Here is a 10,640-nt window from a genome sequence, read left to right as displayed (position 1 = left end):
CAGGAATCTTAGTTCCCAGCACCCAGTTTTAACCACTGGACCTCCAGGGAAGTTGATATTGCCCTTTGAAAATTGACATCAGAGCTTCCCTGGGGGTCTGTGCATGCCTGCTAAGTTGCTTCAGTTGCATCCAACTCTGTGCAGCTGTATGGATTATAGCCTGCCAGGCTCCTCTGTCTATGGGATTCCCCAGGCAAGAATATGCGGTGGCTTGCCATGTCCTCTTCCAGGGGATCTTCCCAACCCAGGGATTGAACCCGTGTCTCTTATAGGTAAGTATGGTGTCATCTGCATATCTGAGGTTATTGATATTTCTCCTGGTAATCTTAATTCCAGCTTGTGCTTCATTCAGCCTGGCATTTCCCATGATGTACTCTGCATATAAGTTAAATAAGCAGGGTGACAATCTACAGCCTTGATGTACTCTTTTCCTATTTGGAACCAGTCTGTTGTCCTATGTCCAGTTCTAACTGTTGCTTCTTGACCTGCATACAGATTTCTCAGGAGGCAGGTCAGGTGGTCTGGTATTCCCATCTCTTGAAGAATTTTGCAGTTTGTTGTGATCTACACAGTCAAAGGCTTTGGCATAATCAATAAATCAGAAGTAGATGTTTTTCTGGAACTCTCTTGCTTTCTTGATGATCCAACAGATGTTGGCAAATTGATCTGTGATTCCTCTGCCTTTTCTAAGTCCAGCTTGAATGTTTCATGTACTGTTCATGTAGTCAGTTCACGTACTATTGAAGCCTGGCTTGGAGAATTTTCAGCACTACTTTGCTAGCATGTGAGATGAGTGCGATTGTGTGGTAGTTTGAGCATTCTTTGGCATTGCCTTTCTTCGGGATTGGAATGAAAACTGACCTTTTCCAGTCCTGTGGCCACTGCTGAGTTTTCCAAATGTGCTGGCATATTGAGTGCAGCACTTCCACATCATCATCTTTCAGGATTTGAAACAGCTCAACCGGAATTCCATCACCTCCACTAGCTTTTTCATAGTAATGGTTCCTCAGGCCCACTTGACTTCCCATTCCAGGATGTCTGGCTCTAGGTGAGTGATCACACCACTGGCATTACATGGGTCATGACAATCTTTTTTGTACAGTTCTTGTGTGTATTCTTGTCACCTCTTTTTAATATCTTCTGCTTCTGTTGGCCCATACGATTTCTGTCACTAATTGTGCCCATCTTTGCATGAAATGTTCCCTTGGTATCTCTAATTTTCTTGAAGAGATATCTAGTCTTTCCCATTCTATTGTTTTCCTCTATTTTTGCATTGATCACTGAGGAAGGCATTCTTCCTTCGTTTTTTTCTTCCTCTTTTTCTTCCTTCCACCACATGCTGGAGTCAAGATTGCTGGGAGAAATATCAATAACCTCAGATACGCAGATGACACCACCTTTATGGCAGAAAAAATGAAGAAAAACTACAGAGCCTCTTGATGAAAGTGCAAGAGGAGAGTGAAAAAGTTGGCTTAAAGCTTAACATTCAGAAAACTAAGATTGTGGCATCTGGTCCCATCACTTTATGGCAAATAGATGGGGAAACAATGGAAACAGTGAGAGACCTTATTTTGGGGGGCTCTAAAATCACTGCAGATGGTGACTGCTGCCATGAAATTAAAAGAGTCTTGTTCCTTGGAAGAAAAGCTATGACCAAGCTAGATAGCATACTAGAAAAGCAGAGACATTACTTTGCCAACAAAGGTCCATCTAGTCAAAGCTATGGTTTTTCCAGTAGTCATGTATGGATGTGAGAGTTGGACTATAAAGAAAGCTGAGCGCTGAAGAATTGATGCTTTTGAACTGTGGTGTTGGAGAAGACTCTTCAGAGTCCCTTGGTCTGCAAGGAGATCCAACCAATCCGTCCTAAAGGAAATCAGTCCTGAATGTTCACCGGGAGGACTGATGCTGAAACTGACGTTCCAATACTTTGGCCACCTCATGCGAAGAACGGACTCACTGGAACAGACCCTGATGGTGGGAGGGATTGAAGGTGGGAGGAGAAGGGGACACAGAGGATGAGATGGCTGGATGGCATCACCAATTTGATGGACATGAGTTTGAGCAAGCTCCTGGAGTTGGTGATGGACAGGGAAGCCTGGCGTGATGGAGTCCTTGGGGTAGCAAAGAGTCTGACACGACTGAGCTACTGGACTGCCTGCCTGCCTGACTGACTCATGGATCTTGCATTGGCAGGCATGTTTTTTGCCACTAGCGCCACCTGGGAAGCAATGGTTTAGAATCCACCTTGCAATGCAAGGAACACTGGTTTCATCCCCGGTCCAGGAAGATCGCATGTGCCTCAGGGCAGCTAAGCTCAAGTGCACCGCAATTACTGAGCCCAGGCACCTACAGCCTTGCTCTGCATCAAGAAGCCACCGCAATGAGAAGCCCACGCACAACAGCAAAGTGTAGCCCCCGCTTACCACAACTAGAGAAAGCCCGCGTGCAGCAATGCAGAACCAACACAGCCAAAAAATAAAATAACCTTTTTTTTTTTTTTAAACCCAGCAGAGGCCCACAGTCCTCTCACAGCCCACGAGTAGGCGAGAGCAGGGACCACAGCCTGTGTGAAGCCAGGCACACCCAAGGCCAAGTGTACCCCACCCCCACCATCCCCAAGTGAAGAGTGAGTTCCAGCAGGGCCAAGAGCAAGGCTATAATGGAAGCAGGATTCACACCCACATCTCTTTGGCTCCAGCGTTCACATGCATGGCTGAGCTGGTTCCGCTGGCTGGGAAGAACAATCCACAGGCTGCTGTTCTAAAGGGTGGATTTCTGCTTATGTAGGATTTTATTGGTATGAAATGCCCACAATAGTAAATCCATAGAGACAAACAGTAGACATGGTTGCCAGGGATTAAGGGGAAGGAGAAATGGGACGTGACTTGAATCAGGATGGGGTTTCTTGAAAATGTTCTGGAATAAGTGGTGATGGTTGCATAACTATGTGATCATATTAACAACAAAATGAATTGTAGACTCTGGGCAAATTGTATGAATGTGTTTAGATTACATTTCAAGAAACCTATTATTAAAACTAAAAACGAGAAAATTTCTGGAAGATTCCTTGGAAAAGTCCCATATCCCATGTGGAGTTTAGCATGGCCACTAGAGTGGAAATACCCATGCCCAGGGAGCGGCATGCAGCTCTCAGGCCCCTCCTGGCTCCTCTGCCCCAGCCTCTGCAGAGACTGAGAGGGCAGAGAAAGCCACAGCGTAGGAGGACATGCCCAGCTGCCCTGCCAAGGAGTGTCCCTAGGGGAGACGCTCCCCATCCGAGCCTGCTTTCCCCTTGGCACGGAGGGTCCCAGCACTTCCCAGGTCGGCCAGGGGTTGGGGTTAGGGTTACGGAGAGCACATCTGAGTCACGCTCTTCCTTTGTAATCTAATCTACCTGGGTTCGCATTACTGTGCGTCAAAATTTATTAGATGAGCACTAGCTGAGCACCGCGGACCGCAAGGCGGGGGACGAGTCTGTCCAGGGCGCTGAGCCTCGCGCTCAGCGGAAGCGCGCCCGGTGTGATAAACCGGACCACTGCCTCCTCCAGCGGCCCCGCGGCCCCGCGGCCGGCTTGCCGAAAGCGCTCCGGAGGTCGCCTTGACAGCTTCGCTTCAGGTTCCCGCCCTTGACGGACGGCACAGCCGCCTCCCGCAGGCTCTCCCTCCTGAGCGCTGTGCGCGCTCGGGGCCGGGTGCGGGTCAAATCGCCAGCGACGGCCGCCGCGGGCGCCCCTCCGCTGTCCGCGCGGCAGCGTCTCATCCCTCCCACCCGCGCGGGGAGGCTGTGACGCACGCGCAGTCCCACGGAGCGGCGCGGCGAAGGCGGGCCACGTTGCCAGGGCAACTACGGTCACGCCCCCAGCCCGGAATGCGGCCTCCGATTGGTGCGCGTTGCTGACACGCCCTGCGCTTTCCCCGCCTCGAACACCGCTGAGGTTCAGTTCAGTTCCATCGCTCAGTCCTTTCCGACTCTTTGCGACCCCAAGGACTGCAGCACGCCAGGCTTCCCTGTCCATCACCGGTTCCCGGAGCTTACTCAAACTCAAGGGAACATTTCATGCAAAGATGGGCTCGATAAAGGACAGAAATGGTCTGGACCTAACACAAGCAGAAGATATTAAGAAGAGGTGGCAAGAATACACAGAAGAACTGTACAAAAAAGATCTTCACGACCCGGATAATCACGATGGTGTGATCACTCATCTAGAGCCAGACATCCTGGAATGTGAAGTCAAGTGGGCCTTGGAAAGAATCACTACGAACAAACCTAGTGGAGGTGATGGAATTCCTATGAGCTCTTTCAAATCCTGAAAGATGATGCTGTGAAAGTGCTGCACTCAATATGCCAGCACATTTGGAAAACTCAGCAGTGGCCACAGGACTGGAAAAGGTCAGTTTTCATTCCAATCCCGAAGAAAGGCAATGCCAAAGAATGCTCAAACTACCACACAATTGCACTCATCTCACATGCTAGTAAAGTAATGCTCAAAATTCTCCAAACAAGGCTTCAGCAATACGTGAACCGTGAACTTCCAGATGTTCAAGCTGGTTTTAGAAAAGGCAGAGGAACCAGAGATCAAATTGCCAACATCCGCTGGATCATGGGAAAAGCAAGAGAGTTCCAGAAAAACATCTATTTCTGCTTTATTGACTATGCCAAAGCTTTTGACTGTGTGGATCACAATAAACTGTGGAAAATTCTGAGAGAGATGGGCATACCAGACCACCTAACCTGCCTCTTGAGAAATCTGTGTGCAGGTCAGGAAGCAACAGTTAGAACTGGACATGGAACAACAGAGTGGTTCCAAATAGGAAAAGGAGTACATCAAGGCTGTATATTGTCACCCTGCTTATTTAACTTCTATGCAGAGTACATCATGAGAAACGCTGGACTGGAAGAAACACAAGCTGGAATCAAGATTGCCGGGAGAAATATCAATTACCTCAGATATGCAGATGACACCACCCTTATGGCAGAAAGTGAAGAGGAACTAAAAAGCCTCTTGTTGAAAGTGAAAGAGGAGAGTGAAAAAGTTGGCTTCAAGCTCAACATTCAGAAAACGAAGATCATGGCATCCGGTCCCATCACTTCATGGGAAATAGATGAGGAAACAGTGGAAACAGTGTCAGACTTTATTTTTTTGGGCTCCAAAATCACTGCAGATGGTGACTGAAGCCATGAAATTAAAAGACGCTTATTCCTTGGAAGAAAAGTTATGACCAACCTAGATAACATATTCAAAAGCAGAGACGTTACTTTGCCGACTAAGGTCCGTCTAGTCAAGGCTATGGTTTTTCCTGTGGTCATGTCTGGATGTGAGAGTTGGACTGTGAAGAAGGCTGAGCGCCAAAGAATTGATGCTTTTGAACTGTGGTGTTGGAGAAGACTCTTGAGAGTCCCTTGGATTGCAAGGAGATCCAACCAGGCCATTCTGAAGATCAGCCCTGGGATTTCTTTGGAAGGAATGCTGCTAAAGCTGAAACTCCAGTACTTTGGCCACCTCATGCGAAGAGTTGACTCATTGGAAAAGACTCTGATGCTGGGAGGGATTGGGGTCAGGAGGAGAAGGGGACGACCGAGGATGAGATGGCTGGATAGCATCATGTGCTCGATGGACGTGAGTCTGAGTGAACTCCAGGAGATGGTGATGGACAGGGAGGCCTGGCGTGCTGCAATTCATGGGGTCACAAGGAGTCGAACATGACTTAGCGACTGAACTGAACTGAACTCAAACTCAGGTCCATCAAGTGAGTGATGCCATCCAACCATCCTCCGTCATCCCTTTCTCCTCCTGCCTTCAGTCTTTCCGAGCATCAGGGTCTTTTCCAATGAGTCCATTCTTCGCATCAGGTGGCTAAAGTACTGGAGTTTCAGCTGTAGCATCATTCCTTCCAATGAACACTCAGTGTTGATCTCCTTCAGAATGGACTAGTTGGATCTCCTTGCAGTCCAAGGGACTCTCAAGAGTCTTCTCCAACACCACAGTTCAAAAGCGTCAATTCTTCAGTGCTCAGCCTTCTTCACAGTCCAACTCCCACATCCATACAAGACCACTGGAAAAGCCATAGCTTTGACTAGATGGACCTTAGTCAGCAAAGTAACGTCTCTGCTTTTGATATGCTATCTTGGTTGGTCATGGTGGCTCAGCTGGTAAAGAGTCCGCCTGCAGTGAGGGAGACTTCCATCCCTGGGTTGGGAAGATCCTCTGGAGAAGGGAACAGCTACCCACTCCAGTATTCTGGCCTGGAGAATCCCATGGACTGCAGTCCATGGGGTCATAAAGCTTTGGACACAACTGAGCGGCTTCCACTTTCACTAGGTTGGTCATAGCTCTTCTGCCGAGGATCAAGCATCCTCTAATTTCATGGCTGCAGTCACCATCTGCAGTGATTTTGGAGCCAAAGAAAATATAAAGTCTGTCATTATTTCCACTGTGTCCCCATCTATTTGCCATGATGTGATGGGACCGGATGCCATGATCTTCGTTTTCTGAAGGCTGAGCTCTAAGCCAACTTTTCCACTCTCCTCTTGCACTTCCATCAAGAGGCTCTTTAGTTCTTCTTTGCTTTCTGCCATAAGTGTGGTGTCATCTGCATATCTGAGGTAATTGATATTTCTTCTGGCAATCTGGATTCCAGCTTGTGTTTGTGCTTCATCCAGCCTGGCATTTCTCATGATGTGCTCTGCATGTAAGTTAAATAAGCAGGGTGACAATATACAGCCTTGAGGTACTCCTTTCCATATTTTGCACCAGTCTGTTCCATGTCCTGTTCTGACTGTTGATTCTTGACTTGCATACAGACTTCTCGGGAGGCAGGTCAGGTGGTCCGGTCCCATCTCTTGAAGAATTTTCCACAGTCTGTTTGATCCACCCAGTCAAAAGCTTTCATGTAGTCAATGAAGCAGAAGTAGATGTTTTTTCTGGAATTCTCTTGCTTTTTATATGATCCAACGGATGTTGGCAATTTGATCTCTGATTCCTTTGCCTTTTCTAAATCCAGCTTGAATATCTGGAAGTTCTCAGTTCATGTACTGTTGAAGCCTGGCTTGGAGAATTTTAAGCATTACTTTGCTAGCATGTGAGATGAGTGCAACTGTGCAATAGTGTGAGTATTCTTTGGCATTGCCCTTCTTTGGGATTGGAACGAAAACTGACCTTTTCCAGGCCTGTGGCAACTTAGGTTTGCGAGCAGGAAGGGTAAAGAGGTTGGGAAACTGGCCTATGGAGGAGAGAGGTGCGGCTGCTGGGCCCCAGGAGGAAGGAAGAGCGAGGCTCTTCCTGGCCAGAGCCAGGGAGTGGACTTGAAAGGAGCTGTTCTTCGGAAGGCTCTCTGGTCCCTGCTAGAGTCTATGCCCTGTCCTTCCCTCAGCCTGATTTCCCATCTCTAAGCTGGACACTTCTGCTCTCAGCGTACAGCGAGGGCCCCCAGTGGCCCTGTGCCCTCAACCTCAACATAAGAGGCTAACCTATGGCCGGAAACCGGTGTAGTGTGGCCAGAGGCCTCCCTGGCCCTCATGAAGAGAGGCTGGCTGGATCCCGGTGGTGTGGAGCATCCTGCGCACCTTGTTTGCAAGGGGAGTGGAGGGCCCAGTGAGCGTGCAGGGAGAGGTCGTGTGTCCAAGCTGATGGCTGCCTCTCGCCTCTGGACATCAACTGCCCTGCCATGCCCCTAGTTCCGATGGCGCCTCCAGTGCGCTGAAAGTACAGAGCAGGCGCTCAATAAATACTTGTGGAGAAATGAAAAATTCTTCCTGCAAGTTTACCATCTCCCGTTTTACAGAAGATAGAATAAAGTCTGATGGGTACAGGTCTTCCTGGCACCATGCCGGGCATTGAGATGCCCCCCCCACAACCATCACCCTCCACCCCGTGTTCACGGGCATCGGGACCATTAAGAGGAGGAGCAAGACTGGGGCAGGCGTGGAGGGTGCGCCCAGCAGGGATGGGGCGGGCCCGGGCAGGCCTGAAGAGGACAGCGCCAGGTGGCCACAGAGGCCGCAGCTGTCCAGCAGTCCTGGCCCAGGTGGTGGTTTCAGGCAGTCTCTTTGTTCAAGAGGAGTGGGCGTGTGCACATCAAGGTAGTAGTTAGCAAACAGGGCCGCTCAGTGACCCCTGAGCTCTGTCATCAGCTGCATTTTACAGAAAGAGAGAACGAGGTTTCAGGCTCCCATCTGGGAGGGTAGAGAAGCAACCACTCCCCACGGTTTGGAGGGGGAAGCAGGTTAGGACAAGTGTTACCAAAATGTGTGTATGGTGGGTGTCTGGCTGCTCACCGCTCAAAAGCCAATAAGCAGGGCAGGCTGGTGGAAAGGAAAGTTTGCTTTATTTCAGATGCTGGCACGTGGAGGAGAGGGTGGCAGCCATCTGTCCAAAGGCCAGCTCCCCCCTCTGACAAGCAGGCAGTGAGAGCTTTTATAGACAAAGTTGTCGGGGTGGGGGGACAACATGCAGAAACAGCACCATCATCTCTAACAGTCCGCTTCAGATTGGTCATCAGTGGTCTGACCAGCATCATCTTGGTTGTTTTAAGTACAGTTATTCCGTCCCGGGCGCACTTGTTCCCAATTCTTTGTGATCAATTCTCGGAATTGTGGCAGCTCAAGCCCTGGTACAGTCTGGTCATCACGTACCTGGTGACCAACTTCTCCAGCTGGTGTGTTGGTGTCTATAAGACAGCTCACAGGATATGGCTCAGAATGTTGTCTACAGCCCTTGAGAAAGAGCTGGAGGCCCTTGAATACACTTAATGACGGCATCACTATTATTTAGTCTCCTTAGACTGTTTTCCTTTGTTTCTCACTTCCCTGATTAAATTTCTTCTTGGACTAGACTTATCCACAGGCAAAGGGCAGGCAGATAACAAGGTCTGGGAGCAGGGTCCTGCTCTGCTTCACAAGGAGGAGCCAGCCCTGCCAGCTGCCCTAAGCCACCAGCTCCCTCCCTCAGGTCCCCCTGCCTCAGTGCCAGATGTCGCTCCCCTGAGCATTCTTTTTTTTTTTTTTAATATTTATTCATTTATTTGGCTGCACCAAGTCTTAGTTGCAGCATGTGGGATCTAGTTCCCTGACCAGGGATTGAACTTGGGCCCCCTGCATTGGGAGCTGAGAGTCTTAACCACCGGACCAGCAGGGAAGTCCTCTCCCCTGAGCATTCTTGAAGGTACTATTCCTCCAGGCAGCCTTCCTTGAGCACCTTCAGGCAGAAAGCATCATCTCTTTCTCTTCTGTGCACCTGACAGCCAAGGACCCCTTTCTGAGCACCCCTGCGGCCGGGCCCATTTCTGCTCATTCTATGCCCTCACCTCAACTCTTCCCAGCCTGTAGTGGAGGAGGTGAGGGATGAGGAGGTTGACATTTGAGACCCTATGAAAGCTGAATAATAGCCCCCCGAGTACCTAGAATGTGAATCTGTTACTTCACAGTAAAGATGGACTTTACAGAGGTGATGAAATGAAGGGTATGGAGCTGGAGATGTCCTCGACTATCCGGGTGGGCTCACTGCAATCCTGGTGTCCTTTTCAGGAACAGTGCAGCAGGAAAGTGAGGAAGGGAACTACCATGTGCTGTTGGGAGGAACTGAGTCAGTGGTGATTTGTTGCAGCAGCTGGGCAAACCTATACAGACCACCAGTCAGCCCTGCTCCTGCCTGACCAGTCTCCTCCCTGTGGGCCTGCTGGGCCTGCTCTGTGACGCAACACCCTGGCCCAGGCCCCTGCAGGCCTCATTGGCCCAGATGTTGGACAGGAACTGGTCCAGGGAGACACTCCCTCAGATGAAGCAGCAGATCCCATCGGAAGCAGCTCTGCTGGCACGCCTGGGTGAGGATGCCCAGAGCCGGGTGAACCGAGGTGCCCGCAGCAGTCCCTGCAGGGCTGTCCCTCCCTACAGAGCTATTCGGAACGCATTGTGTGCCAGGTCCTGAGGACATACATGTAAACAATCAACCAGGTGCCCCCATCCGCAAAGAAGTGACATTTCTCCCTGGAAAATGCTGGACGCCACTCTGCCGCACAGCATGCCAGCGCTGGGTGATGTGAGGCAGACAGGGGCCCCAGGGCCTGCGGGGGAGACAGAAGGCCCTGGTCCAGTTTGTGTGGCGAGGGGCTGCCGTCTGCCCCACTGTGATAATTCAGGAAGGCTTCCGGGAGGAGGACCCCCTCCCTGCAAGCTGCCGTCCACAGGGAGGGCGGAGGCCCCTTGCCCTCTGTGCTGACGAGGTGCTGAAGGAGTCCTGGAGGAGGGCAGAGACTGACCCTGAGCATTCGGCGGGTGGAGATGCGCGTGATGGGGGCTCATGGTGGGGAGAGGGGCCAGGAACTCTTGGGGCAGGCCGGGAATGTCGGGAGAGATCCCCACCGACACGGCCTGACCTGGAGGCAACCTTGGCCGCTCTGAGCCAGACCACAGCTGCCCTCACAAGAGGAGGCTTCCAGAGAACTCCAGAAGGCACCCCCCACAGCGGGAGCGAGGGCCCAGATGGGAGCCCATCTGGGAGGCCTGGGCCCCTCCCGGGCGGGCCCCAGCCCCAGCCCCAGCCAGGTGCCCAAGGCCGCCACGCAGGCCCTGCATGCAGACGGCTGGATCCCACCCAGGCGCAGCCTGCAGGCAGCAGAGTGGAAAACAAACTCCCCAGCCC

This window comes from Capricornis sumatraensis, chromosome 20 (genome assembly GCF_032405125.1).
Source record: "Capricornis sumatraensis isolate serow.1 chromosome 20, serow.2, whole genome shotgun sequence".
In the NCBI taxonomy this organism is placed as follows: domain Eukaryota; kingdom Metazoa; phylum Chordata; class Mammalia; order Artiodactyla; family Bovidae; genus Capricornis; species Capricornis sumatraensis.
This window is presented reverse-complemented; position numbering follows the sequence as displayed.